A 15,027-nucleotide genomic window follows, 5' to 3' on the forward strand; every position below is an offset into this window, starting at 1 on the left:
TTGATCGGTTTTGACATCCGCATTTAATGTTTCCCATCACACATAAATGTATGACGGTTGACAGCCCACAAAAAAAAAATACCCACTAACACTGTTTGTCTTCCCAAGGTAACAAAAACCATCATTTAAATTGAAAGTGTCATGCTACGTAAGCTGAACAGTAACTGTCCAGATGAAAATTTTGTAAGGTTGGCATGCACTATCCTTAAAATATTTAAAAAATGATTTGACACACACAGACTCATTTTAATGCATCTGGAGGTTGACTGGTCACTCCAGTTTCACTGGTGGATTAGGCCAGTAGAACATGCATTAATGGTACACTGGAGGGACACTCCAGTAAGTACCCAGATTGACCATTCTGGTAATCCTCAAACACGCACATCAACTAATATAAACAAATGAGAGGGACACATTTACAAAGCAACAAAAGTTACTTCAAACATGCACGTGAACTTATCCAGTATTAATGAGAGGGACACATTTACAAGGTACTAGAAACATTTTTCAGAAAAAAAATTTGTCCAGTGAGAAAATAAATTAATAAATTCCCCCTGAAACTTAGATATATATAAAAAGATGTGGTCTGAGTCTTTCCCCCTGGAATGGTGATCCATAAATCTATTAGTGCAAAGATAGTATCACAAAGGCGTTCGATAGCTTTACTGGCATAGATTTACAAATCTGGAATCAAAGAACCCTGCCAGTGTCACAAAGGCGTTCATAACAAGGTTCCAGATTAAGGGTTCAACATTGCCAACTCACTGACAAGATTTTGAAAAGTTTTCTCATCCAAAGGTTTTGTTAAAATGTCAGCAAGTTGTTTATCAGTGGGAATAAAGTGGATCTCAACATCATTCTTCATTACATGATCGCGAATAAAATGATACCTGACATCAATGTGTTTCGTCTTGGAGTGCATGACTGGATTGTTTGAGATAGCAATGGCACTGGTATTGTCACAAAAGATAGGAGTCTTTGAATACTTAATACCATAATCAAGCAACTGGTGCTTCATCCAGAGTATCTGAGCACAACAACTGGCTGCAGACAGATATTCTGCTTCAGCAGTGAATAAAGAAACTGAAGTTTGCTTTTTACTGGTCCAGCTCACCAGTTTGCCACCAAGGAAATGACATCCACCAGTAGTGGATTTCCTGTCTATCTTACAACCTGCATAATCTAAATCTGAATAACCCATTAGATCTAAGCTTGAGCCTCTGGGATACCAAAGACCCAAACTGGGAGTACCCTTAAGGTACTTCAGAATGCGCTTTACAGCCGCCAGATGAGATTATTTTGGGTTAGACTGATATCTGGCATAAAGACATGTTGCAAACATTATATCTGGTCTACTGGCAGTTAAATACATTAGTGACCCAATCATGCCTCTATAGACAGTGGTGTTCACTGGCTTCCTATCAGGGTCTGAATCTATTGTTAAAGGTGCAAAAATTGGAGTTGATTTTGAGGGTGAAGAGTTCATATCGAATTTTCTTAAAATATCTCTAACATATTTTTCTTGATTAATAAAAATACCATCACTGGTTTGTTTAATCTGGAGTCCAAGAAAAAATGTTAATTCACCCATTAAACTCATTTCAAAATTTGAAGACATGATTTTTGAAAATTTCTTGCACAAAGATTCATCAGTAGAACCAAAAATAATATCATCAACATAAACTTGTACCAACAGAAGATTACCTCTTTCACGAAGAATAAATAAGGTATTGCCAATTGCACTTCTTTTGAAACCATTTTCTGATAAGTGTTTGGTCAGAGTATCATACCAGGCTCGAGGGGCTTGTCTGAGGCCATATAGTGCCTTGTCCAGACGATATACCCAATGTGGACGCTTTTCATCAATGAAGCCTGGAGGTTGCTTGACAAAAACTTCTTCTTCTAATTCTCCATTCAAGAATGCACTTTTTACGTCAATCTGGTAGACCTTGAATTTATGATGAGCAGCAAAGGCTAAAAACATTCTGATGGCTTCTAACCTTGCTACTGGTGCAAATGATTCTTCAAAGTCAAGGTCTGTCTGGACATACCCCTGTGCCACCAATCTGGCCTTATTTCTGACCACATGACCATCTTCATCAACTTTATTCCTGAAGACCCATCTGGTTCCAATTGGTTCTTTTTTGCCAACTGGAGGGGGAACCAGATTCCAAACTTTATTTCATTCTAACTGGTGAAGCTCTTCTTGCATAGCTATCACCCAGCTTGGGTCATTCATTGCCTCGTCAATCTTCTTCGGTTCCATCAGTGACAAGAAGCTGACATACAAACATTGTTCACTAGAGGCACTTCTGGTCTGAACCCCTCTACTGGAGTCACCGATAATCTGGTTGATTGGGTGAGGTTTTGTCCACTTAGAGTATTGACCAGGATTGTTTCTTACAACAATATCAGTGCAAGAATTCAATTGATTCTCTGGAATAGGATCTTGCCAAACAACTTCAGCATCTTCATCAGAATCTGTAAGATCATGATTCGCATCATAAAATTCTTCATTTAAAGGCATTTCTTGGATTACTGGCTCAAGATCAATTGAATCTGATACTGGAGGAGTAGTACGAACATCTGATCCAATAACAAGTTCAGAGGGTAGTTTGAAACTTATTGAAGGATAGAATGAAGTATTACTAGAAGGTTTTTCAAATTGCACTGGTTCCAAGTCAGGATGACTGGAAGCATCCTCAGATGAATCTTTATTGAAGATGATAGGATCAGATTCACCAAAGATAATTGGACTTTTTGAGGGAGAATTAAGGGTTGGCCTTTTATTGATTGCTTCATTTGACTCATCAAATGTGACATGTATTGACTCCTGGACCTTTTCCAATCTTTTGTTGTAGACTCTGAAGGCTTTGCGAATGGCTGAATATCCTAAGAAATATCCCTCGTCAACTTTGGCATCAAATTTGCCTAACTGACTGGAGTCGTTCAGGATGTATACTGGACATCCAAAAACGTGAAAATAACCAATATTTGTTTTTCTATTTCTCAATATTTCATAGGATGTCTTCTTTTGTCTCTTCACGTATACTGAGCGATTTTGAGTATGACAAGCGGGTGCAATTGCTTCAGCCCAATACATTTTAGGAAGACCAGATTCAGCAAGCATACTCCTGGCAGCTTCTATCAGCGTTCTGTTCTTTCTTTCTACAACTCCATTCTGTTCTGGTGTATGTGCTGATGAGAAATTCTAGGAGATGCCAGTGTCAGTGCAGAATTTCTCCAGAGTTGCATTCTGGAATTCTGTTCCATTATCACTTCTTAACTGACACACTTTTCGCTTGTATTTGAGTTCAATTTGCTTGATAAGAGCGATGATTTCAGCAGCAGTTTCATTTTTTGATCTAAGAAATATTACCCAACAATATCTGGAGTATTCATCAACAACTACCAGGGTATATTTCTTACCAGCACGAGTCTGAACATTCACTGGACCAAAGAGGTCCATATGAAGCATGTGAAGAGGTTCAGATATGCTAAAATTCTGTTTTGTTTTGAAACTGGTGCGTTTCCGCTTCCCCATCTCACATCCTAGACATGGCCTTTCCTTTTTGAAAGAGACAGAAGGTATCCCATCTTCAAGTTGTTTTCTGGACAACTTGTTGATATTTTTGAAATTTAAATGGGACAACCTTTTATGCCATAGCCAGTTTGTGTCTTCATCAGCCTTGGTATAGAAACACTGCTCTGAAGGAGATCTTTCCATATCCATTATGTACACATTCCCCTTTCTGGGAGCAATCAATACTACCTTCTAATCCTTATTAAATACGATGCCTTGCGAGATGTTGAATAACACCTGGTAGCCATCATCACACAACTGGCTCACACTTATGAGATTATACTTCAACCCATTTACATAAGCCACTCGTCTGAATTTGACTTGACCATTGTTCAGAACACCATATCCCTCAGTCTTTCCAGAACCATCATTTCCAAAAGTAATGGAGGGTCCGTCTGAAACTTCGAACTCCTCCAGCAGGGTCTTACATCCGGTCATTGTCCTGCCAGCAGCGCTGTCAAGATACTAAATATATTTCTTTCGATCGCCCTGCACATCCACCAGATTATTAGTTTAAAGGTTTGCGAACCCATCTACTGATGGGTTCTCTGGATCCACAAGGATGGATCCCAGCAGGTATCTGGTTGATTTCACTTTCAAAAATAGTGGGTTTCTCAGTAAACACCACTGGAGCTGACAGTTTTGAAACCTTTTTCTTTTGCTTATCAATAGGTGTGCTCGATTTTTCTTTCTTTGAAAAAGGTTTTGTATTTTGTTTAGGGCCAGATGAAATACCCTCAAAATTGTTAATTCTTGCATTACAACTTTGAACTTGTCGAGCCAGTAGTTGAAACTGACTCTCTAACCTTAACAAAATATTTTCTTCAGATGACACCATTGCCTTTCCAGTTGACTGTACTTTTGGCTTAGGTGGAGGAACAACATTCTTCTTTTTCTGAACTTGGGGTTCCTTAGAAGATGATTGAGGCAAAGGTTTATTCTGCTTAACCTTCTTGACTGGAGCATTCATCTGTCGAGCTCCAGTCTTAACCTCAGACAATTGAACAGGAGAAATAATACAAGTTTTGGGTGTTGTTGGTTCATCATATATAGTGCTAGGTTTTAACACTTCAAGCAGACGGTCAACAACAGGTATTAATGCAGCAGCGTTAACATCACCCCCTAGATATGCACGTTTTTGGGAGGGGTACTGGTTACGTGCAGCATCATATGGTTTCTTGGTCTCAAGCCATGACTGGATAACAAGTTTTTCTTTTGATAAAAGATTTTCCAGTTCTTCCTTTTCTTGGACCAGTTGTTCAGTAACCAAAACTTGTGCTTTGAAAGGTAGTTCAATATCTTGCAATTCTTTTAACTTAGATTGTAAGTTTGTCATTTCAGAAAAATCTATTTCAAAATTATTTGACATTTCTGAACGAACAGTTTCCACAAACATTAAATCAGAGTTCAAAGCTTTAGCAATGTCCAATTTTAACTCAGGATCAGTTTCTTTGTCATAATCTATTACCTTTTTAATGACAATGTCCACCCATCTTCCAGATATGACATCTTCTTTCACCAGATGCTCTTCATCAGCTAGAGCCATGTAACAACAATCCCTTTCCTCTTCATCATCGACTGATGAGTCATCAGAGGGAAGTTTTTGGGTTGGATCATGATTTTGCTAATATTCCCACATTTTATTGTCTGTAACTTAAATTGTGATTATAGGGTTGCAAGAACTTATTGATTTGAGTTGTTAGTGACCATTATGGTCAAAATGAGAATTTGGTAATTTTGAGCAATAAGATGAAATAGCCACATGATGGTGGTAAAATGAGATTTTTAGCAAAATGATAGATATTTGAGATTGATGAGTTTGAAAGATTGAACTTTGTTAAGTGAAACTTGAATTTAAGCCAACTCAAAGAAATTGAGTTTGGAAGAATAGGAATGCTAGTGAATTGATGGTGGCTATGTGAGCTAGCCAAGTTGTGAATAAAGTCTTATGCATATTGTATTGATTTGATAGGTTGAAAGCTTTGCACTTGTTGTTGCATTGTTGATTGTTGATAGTCGCTGAGGAGGTGAGTACTCTTGCATACTCTTATATATGCGTTGGGTCGATTACCATACGATGGTGGATTCCATGTGTGGTAATCGATTCGGCGTTAGGGCCTAATTTGAGGCCGGGGCTTAAGAACCTCTTGAGATTATTGTTTAGCGTATATGGATCCATGTATGTTTTGTTAGCGCAAAAGTGAGTATACAAGTGATGATATGACGGTATCATTGGCTACATGCGATAGTCTTTTGTGTTTTTGCCCTCCTTCGTATGTATAATTGTATGCAAGTTTATTCACTAAGCATTCGCTTACGTTTTAGTTGTTTACCATTTTATAGGTGGTTCCGGAAGAAGGAACTAGGTATTGTTGATTTGAAGTTGTTGACTTGAAGTGTTAGTGACTTGAAGGTATTTGGTCATCCATAGAAGAATGACATTTTGGTTAGAAACCTAGTTAATTCCCTCTCAAACTCTTGGCTCTTGATACATGTGTCTTTCGAATGAGAATGTTGTGTATGATGTATTTTAAGTCTTGAAGTCTTGACTATTATGGTGGATTGAAGTATAAATCATTTTGGAGTTGGTCATTTCGTCACTTTGGGTAAATGCGGGCGAGTGACCCACTTGGTTGTTTTAATGTAAATTTCAATGGTTAAAGTTTCGAATGTAGTAATTATGTTGTAAATTATGTCATGTGAAGGTTTGAAATCAAATTTGATGTGTGATGGAGCTTGTGTTTGAGTTTGGAAAAGGTTGCAAATTGAGTTAATAGTCAAAATTGATGTTTTGTGTGTGCAGTAAGAGTACAGACGCAGACACTGCTGACCGTGCTCATCGTCTGCAGTATTTCCTCTTGGTGTTCAGTTTCTGAGAGCACGGACGCAAAGCACGGTCGACCGTGCTTGCGGCCGCAGTTTCTCTGTCTTCGAGCAAAAATTTTCTGAGCTTCATCCGATGTTTTCAAGGTCTGAAACTTATATGATATGTTTATTATAACATATTAAGGTGTTCTAATTTGTTAGATTTTGAATTTGAACATTTTGAGTTTTTCACCTTACTTTGTCTAAAATTTTTCTAAGTATTAATTGGTAAAATAAAGTCAACTTGTAAAAAAAAAATGGTCGAGTCGAGTTGAGTTCTTTCAAGTTGATAGCTAAAAATAAATGTAAGTTAAGTATTCAGAGCTAAAAAGTGTAAACTATTGATGGAAAACAAAAATGTGTCCATTAATAAGATTTTTTTTACAAATTAATATAAATATTAATATAATAATATATTTGGATAATGATTATTATGATTTTTAATTTATAATTTATTTAAATGATGACATAAGCGATAATCAATGTTGATGAAATTGAACGATTTAATTGGTTAATAGATCATTAATTCAACTGTCTTATAGTATATATTAAGATTAAGATTAAGATTAAGATTAAGATAATAATATCTTTGTTTTGTAAATTTCTAATGAGAAATGCTGTTTTAGGATAAAAGACTGGATCATGTGACCCGAATAATGTAACTTCTACTAATTATATTCATTGATACCATGCTGTGTAGTCTTAAGTCTTAACAAGGACCAAGGTTATGAAGTTTTTTAAGTTGCATCGTGTCGCAATTTAAGTTGTATTACGATGTACCCCAGTCCAGAGCGGAGCCACGATTTCCCATTCAGGGGATCAACCGTATTTCTTTCCCGATCGTTGTATACAATATAATGTGAAAGACATAATCATTTAATAAAATGTCAGTAAATAGAATTTTATTGCGATGGTTTACTTTTATGAACCAAATGTAAATGTTTTACTTGAACTGTCGTGGCTAGAAATCATACATTTATATATTTGGGGGTGACTTGCTTCAAACAAACCTTTTTATTAGTTGTCTATGAGCTAGCCTTGCAATAAAAAACATGAATGGTTGGCGGGGCTAAGTACCCACAGTTCCCCTACTAACTCCACCCCTGCCCTAGTCAACATTTCACATTAAAATCTTTAAAAAGTGTTTAAGTTAACATGAATGGCATTCCGATGGACCATCTAAACTCAATTTTCTTTCTTAGGTCCCGTTTTTTATATCTAAGTTAGCATTTGATGAAAACGACTTGGTAAAAGGTTACAAACAAAATTGGGTAAGTTGGTTTCCTAGGAAGAACGTGGTAAAATAGTTTTTGCAATAATGTTATTTTTATTACTTATTTGCCTAGTTATTAATTTTGATGATACCTTTTACCAACTTTAGGATCGGCTCAATTACGAGATCCTTGTATCAAACAACAGAGCATTAATTCAGGTCTACGCTAGGTCCATAGTTGTTGGTATCGTACGATACATGATAAGTTGTTGGTATCGTACGATACAGGATACACGAAACATCTCTTACGAGTTGTATCAAAACTCAAAGAAAAAGTAACGTCTCGGTTAGTGTCTCAGATCTTGTTTTGACTCGGTTTGATACGATACGGTCCGATACAGAACGTATCGGTTCGATATTATCAGACTGTATCGGTTCGATAGGTACAGTTCGATAAAAAAATAACATTAGTTTTTTTATAAATACTCTTTAACTTAGTAAATTACTATTAATAAATGTGTAATATGTATTTAAAAAATATATACGATAATGAAATACTTAAGAAAAATTGTAAATAAATATAATAAGATTATCAATATTTATGTCTCTTACGATAAGAGTCATGATTTAAGAAATCACTAAACGAGCCGACATGATACGCAATTCGACAACTATGGCTAGGTGTATTTTAAAGGGGTATCATTGTATCAATTAAGCCCATCTAGCTTTATATACTTTATTAACTCAATACATTGAGTCATACCGAGATACTTCGTATAAAATAGAGAAAAGGAACAATATATAAAAAAACCAAATCTTTACTCTCTTTTAAAAATATGAGAAAATAACATTAGTACCCAATTTTTTTTATAAAAATATCAATTTATTCTACTTTATTTGAAATTTCATAAAATACCCAAAAAATCGCAATAAAAAGCGAAAATCGCAATGAGATTTTAAAAATCGAAACAATATCTAGAAAATCGCAATGAAATTTCGCAAAATCGCATAGATATTTAGCAAAATTACATTGAGATTTTACAAAATCGCATAAAGATTTTATAATCTCATAGATATGAGATTTAGACTTTGATCGGATTTAGACTTTTTTTATATAAAACAAAATTGATTTTTCATTGAGATTTTGATTTTCACATTATGTTTTTTAATCTCAATAAAAGGTAGAAGTTTTTTTAAAAAAAAAGTCAAAAAACGTAATGCAAAAGTCAAAATCTCAAAAAAGTCACAATGAGGAAAAAGTCAAAATCTATATGAGATTCAATGCGATTTTACAAAATCTCTAAGCAATTTTGCAAAATCTCATTGCGATTTTGTAAAATTACATTGCAATTTTCCTTTTTATTGAAATTTTGTTGAGCATTTTGTGAAAATTCAAAAAAACTTGATTAAATTGATATATATTTAGGGTAAATTATAAAAATGATACCTGAGGTTTGTCAAAAACTACATTTATTATACCTACAATTCAAAAATTACCCGAGACATACCTATAGTATCCAAATCCTTACGCTGCCCATACCTAACCCTAATGGAACATAACTTAACGTTAAATAGTCGTCACATGCGTGTCATGTGCACAGATAAAAGACCCTTTTTGCCCTTTATATCTGACATTTAATACATATACAATCATCATCATCAACAATCATCATCTAACACTATAACATATTCATCTACAACAGTTTGTCATAAAATATGAAACCAAAAAAAAAAAATTAAACATAGAAAAAATTCACCATGGATGATTGGATATTACAAAGTAATAATAAAACACATCCTTACCATGAACCCACACCAACCAAATTTTATTATCTCTCTCACACACTCAACTATCACCACCACCACACCGCCGGCGACTACCACCACCACACCTCAGGCAACACACCGTCACTATCACTCTCCTCTCTCCTCTCCATTGTCACACACTTTTTTCTATATATATATAGATCTATAAATCTATATATATTTTTCTTGATCTGTAAATCGGTAGTTAGTGGTGGTGGTGGGTGGTCAGATCTTGTTGCTAGTGGTGGTGGTGTGTGGTTAGATCTTAGTAAAAGATGAAATGTGGAGTGAAAGTAAGATGGTGTTGGTTGCTTCAATTGATTTAAAGCCTCAATGCAAAAAGCTTCGATGAATATAATCATAATAGTAGTAGTAATTGATAACTATAATTGCCAAAATAACAGTATAGAAGAATAGGATGAAGTGAAAAAGGTAACAACAACAACCGCCATCCCTCTTCTTGTACAAATACATACATATAGATGAAACAACCGCTAGTTGTTTCTTTCTTTCCTTTTGTATCAAAAAAGGTTAGCTTTTCAATTAATGTATTTTAGTTTATTTGTTACAATTGATAATAATAATTTTTGTAATTGGTTGTTGATTGTTGCTGTCGACTAGTTTTTGTTTTATTATTATCAAAAGTAATAAAGTTTTATGAGCTAATGAAAGATTTGGAGAAACGGTTTTTTCTAGTATTGATTACGTTTGTATATAATAATGTTTTAGATGAAGTTTTGAATCTTGTTGACGATGAAGATGGTTGTGACACGAAGATGGTTGTGACACACATGTCAGATATAGGGGGCAAAAGAGTCTTTTAGCCACGCATGTGACACACATGTGACGACTATTTAACGTCAAGTTGTGTTCTGTTAGGGTTAGGTATCGCCAGCGTAAGGATTTGGAAACTATAGGTATGTCTCGGGTAATTTTTGAATTGTAGGTATGATGAGTGTAGTTTTTGATAAACCTCAGGTATCGTTTTTGTAATTTACCCATATATTTATAATAGTCTGGATATTTGATGTGTCATATTTTATACCATTTTCCACGTGATTTTAGGACCAATTATTCGTTATATTTATAGTTTTATATCCAACTTTCGATGCTTTGAGGGTGTGTTAAGTGTTTTCAGGTTGGAAATTGATTAGACGAGTGAATTGGTTTCTTTTGATGACTTATGGAAGAAACGGGAGAAGGATTCGGTCGAAATCGAGTGAAAGACGAAGAAAACGAATTCTGGAGTGTGTAACTCCCGTTACTCAACTAACGGTCGTTACTAAGGAAGTTTCTGAAATCCCTATAACGCCCAGTTAGAATCATAATGGCCGTGAGAATTCTGAAGGCGTGTAACGCCCGTTAGCCAAGTAACGACCGTTACAAGGGAAGTACAAAAGTAACGGCCAGTTAGCCCACTAACGGCCGTTACACGCGGATTTCATATATAAAGTGAGCTTCGATTCTGCAGGAGGAGAGTTTTTTGGAGAGAGATTACTAAGGACGAATTTAGCTAGGGTTTTTCATATCAATATTCTTGGTTTTAGCATTTTTAAGGTGTGACATCCGTCACCAAAACCGATAATTTATCATAGTCTCTAACTTGGCTTCCTAATTTCTTGACTAGTCAATGTTCATATATAGTATAGCAAGCGTAAAAATGTTGTGATCATTTTCCAATATGTGACTACTATTACTTGGATTCAAGTAGTTTTGGATTTAGTCATTTGATCTTTCTAAACATAGATGACTATAACTATTTCCCGTACTCTTTAGACGCGTAGTTGTTAGTCATATTCATATTAGATGAAATTAAAGCATTATAGACTAATTATATGTAACTTAAAGTTATAAGCTAATGAGTTAAGTGATAATAAATATTAACAAAATAAACTCAATTTACCATGTACGAAAATATAAGATAATTAGTAACCAAATTAGAAGTTACCATGAATTAATATAAGTGTATTTGGAATACAAATAAATGAGTTGTAGTCCAGCCAAGTTTACTAATCACAAACTTATGATTTACGGTTAGAAGGAATTAAAATCCTTTTATGACTCTTGCTAAATTATACAAATAAATCCTAATTATAAACTATATCAAACACTTATCTTTACAAATATATGTATCATTAATGATCAAAACAAAATCCATAACACAAATTCTGTGCTTGGCAGCCGTCGAACACATCATCCAAAACACCATCACAAATCTAATTTGAATTCTACAAGCATACTACCCGCACGTTGCGGCAGAATTTTGTTTTAGGAGTGACAATTTGTTATAAGGGTAGATACGGTAATTCAGTGTTGTAGTGTACGGAGGACCATTTTGAAAATCATATATATAGTGAAAGGGGTTTTATGGAAGAAAAAAAAATATGCTTAATTTTTTAAGACATATCATATATAAAACTTCAAAATGCTTTATAAGGGAGTATAGATATATATAAATTAATTACCCTGAACAACAATATAACCTTCTTTGTTTTGCTACTGCCGTCGAACCAAAACATCACCATACAACCAAAGTTTTGTAAATCGTATCTTCAAAGCATTCATCCTAGAGGATTCTAGCATTTTGGTGAGTCTAATTAACTCTTCATTATGTTTTTAAAGGATCTTTTATATAACTATCTTTGGTTAAAATTATTATAGATTATATTTTATTTTGTCAAGGTATCTAATGAGTGATCATCAATCTTGGGGTAAAATAACTTACCTTTTCATATATGTATATATATAAATTTATCTTTATATTTATTGATCTTTTATTTTAAGTAACTTATTTGATGAATATATTATGGCAAAATTTACAAGAACTAATAAAAGACTTTTTAAGGTTGAATCAAAAGCTTGAAGTATAGATCACATTAATCTTAAAAGTTTACGTATTATTTGTGGTGTAACAATTTATATAATATAAGATATCTAACTTATGAAGACATGGAAATCATAATAACAGATTTATATAGGTGCTGAAAAGATTTGGAAGTTTATATATAAAATTTAGTTGTAGTAGTCTTTAAAATAGTAAGTTGGAATTACTTCAGAATATATACAGATTTAGTTTGCTAACTTGGAAAGGTCGTATCTTGGTCATGGAAGATGGTTAAGTCACGTTTTTGGTATCTAAAATTAAGTTCAGGAAGTGTAGTTTCTGGTGGAATTGATTTCGTGACAAAACACGAAGTTTAAGTTTGTCAAAAGAATTTTATAAGAAAACTGCGCAAATCTGAGTTTTCCGAACAGATTTTGAGTCGACTTCAAATAATTATAACTTGGTCAATTTTAAGATCCGGAAGTTTTCGTTTCACCTGGAACATGTTTTAGGTGTAGCAAGTTCATAGAAAAAGGAATGGATTTTCTTGAGGCTTTATAGGTCTTTAACTTTTATAAAAATTTTCTGTGCACAAACAGTGACTTATCTGAATAGTCTGTAATTATCGAATTTTTAAAAATAGTTAACGTACAAAATAAATTCCATAAAAATTCATGTAAGTATCTATCACATAGAAGTTACAGTGGTAAGAGTTAAATGTCTTAGTTGTTCGTTTGATCTGGAATAAAAATTGATAAAGTTATCAAAAATTCCAGTGAATATGAGCTTGTAGAAGTTAATCATAGATCATTAAAAACAAATACTCTATATTAAGTTATGTGACTTGTAACTTAATAATATATGACAACTCAGGTTGTGAATATTTTGAAAGTAGCCATAAGTGTATTTCATCAAATACGGGTTACAATGGACGGTTATTGACCATGTCCATATTTGTAACTTGTTCTTATATATATGTTGTGTAGATGCTAGTGATCTTTTTGGACTTTGCACAACTACTTGCTTGTTGAGGTGAGTTTCGTGGCCCCTTTTTATTTTATTTCTTTGGGGGAAAATGATGCTCAAAACACTTTTCATTTCTTTACTAGCTGTGCCAAAACTAGTTTGTTTTCCGGGACAAATACGTGTAATTATGAAATGTGTATGCTAGCTTGCTTGTGTTGATTCCTATGATGCAATAGATGTCTGTTGATATCTATTGAAGACTATTTACGGCAATAGATGTTTGTTAATATCTATTGAAGACTATTTACAGCAATAGATGTCTGTCGATATCTATTGAAGACTATTTGATAACTATTAACCAACTTTATACTCCAGCTAGTAGTTGTTGGTAGGCAATGTGTGATTGAGTTGTTGGCAGGAGTGATGGGGTTGTGTTGTTGGATAACTATGATGACATTGATTAGTATTTGGTATGCATACATGCTACTACATGTTTATATTTACACTATTGTCCATACTTCATATATCATGCACATCAAATTCATTTGAATTACTTTAAACCTACGAACTCACCAATATTATGTTGACATTTTCGAGCATTAATTTTCAGGTAATAATAATGCTTAAGGAGACTGAGCATATGAGCTTTAGGAAGACCAATAAAGAGATCCTTCATGGACTCCTAGTTTGAAATTTGAACATTGAACGATATTTGTTATTTGCTACATTACTTTTGCTAGTTGAGGCATGTTTCCTAGACTTATCCCGCTTGTGGGAATCACAATTATTTGGATTTCATTTAGTATGACTCTATTATAAAGTCCATGTGCTATTGCTATATCTTTTCGTCATATCCTACGTTTCCGCCTAAGGTGGGGTGTGACATAAGGCAAACAAACTGTTAGGGTTTTTATCTTTTCAGTCTTGGATCAAAATCATTGTTGCTACCGAATTTTCTTCAATCGATTGGTATAATATGATCTCTTCCATTCTTGTTTGTTTTATTAATTTCAATATGACTAGCTAAATTCTCTATCATCCGTCTTGATGTAGTGATACAAAATGTTGCACAATTTTATAATTCAAAAGTTGATTTCAATTATCGTTGTGTCGAGATCTTGATGATTTAACTCTTTATTTATTATTATTTGACATTGGTGGCATATGTGTTCCTCGTTAGTGGTACTAGTCGAATATATATGTGATTTTCAATTAATTGTTTATCTATAAACAGTTATCACTAGTTCATGGTATGATAGTGAATGTCATTTAATAAAAGGAGTTATTTTGTCAACGTGTTGTGTAATGGTTGGTGGTACCACGTTATCTTCACATGGGTACAATTGTTAATTAGATAGTCAAACAAACTAGTTGGTTAGGGAAATTGGTTTAAGTGTTGGTGGTACCAGCTTTTACAAAGAAACTGATTAATTAGGTGATTTAAATGATTTACAAACGTTGATGGTACCAGTTTGTATCTTTATTTCGTCATGATTATCTTTATCAACTTAATTTGAATATGAACTTCATTAATGTGCAATCCGAACATGTTGTTGAGCGAGGTCAAGACGGATGGCTTTTAAATCTCTTGAGTAATAAATTTCAGCCACAAATATCTTTTCGATTAATCCTGAGGAATTACTGACTTTTCAACTAACTTATTCCAACGTGGCAATTCGGCCATAAACCCCCCTAATTTGGATCGCTTTATTGTTAGCAATTACTTAATAAGTCCTTGTGTTCGACCTCGGTTTACCAAGTCAACTATAT

At 34.0% G+C, this 15,027-nt stretch overlaps 1 long non-coding RNA gene across 1 annotated transcript; it reads left to right on the forward strand.

Moving 5' to 3' along the window:
* Positions 1–9,958: 9,958 nt before the first annotated feature.
* LOC122582393 lies at positions 9,959–10,502 on the forward strand. Its single transcript, XR_006321176.1, has 2 exons — positions 9,959–9,997; positions 10,197–10,502. It is a non-coding gene; the product is annotated as an uncharacterized LOC122582393 (long non-coding RNA).
* Positions 10,503–15,027: the final 4,525 nt, after the last annotated feature.

The sequence above is a fragment of the Erigeron canadensis genome, chromosome 9, assembly GCF_010389155.1.
Source record: "Erigeron canadensis isolate Cc75 chromosome 9, C_canadensis_v1, whole genome shotgun sequence".
NCBI lineage: Eukaryota > Viridiplantae > Streptophyta > Magnoliopsida > Asterales > Asteraceae > Erigeron > Erigeron canadensis.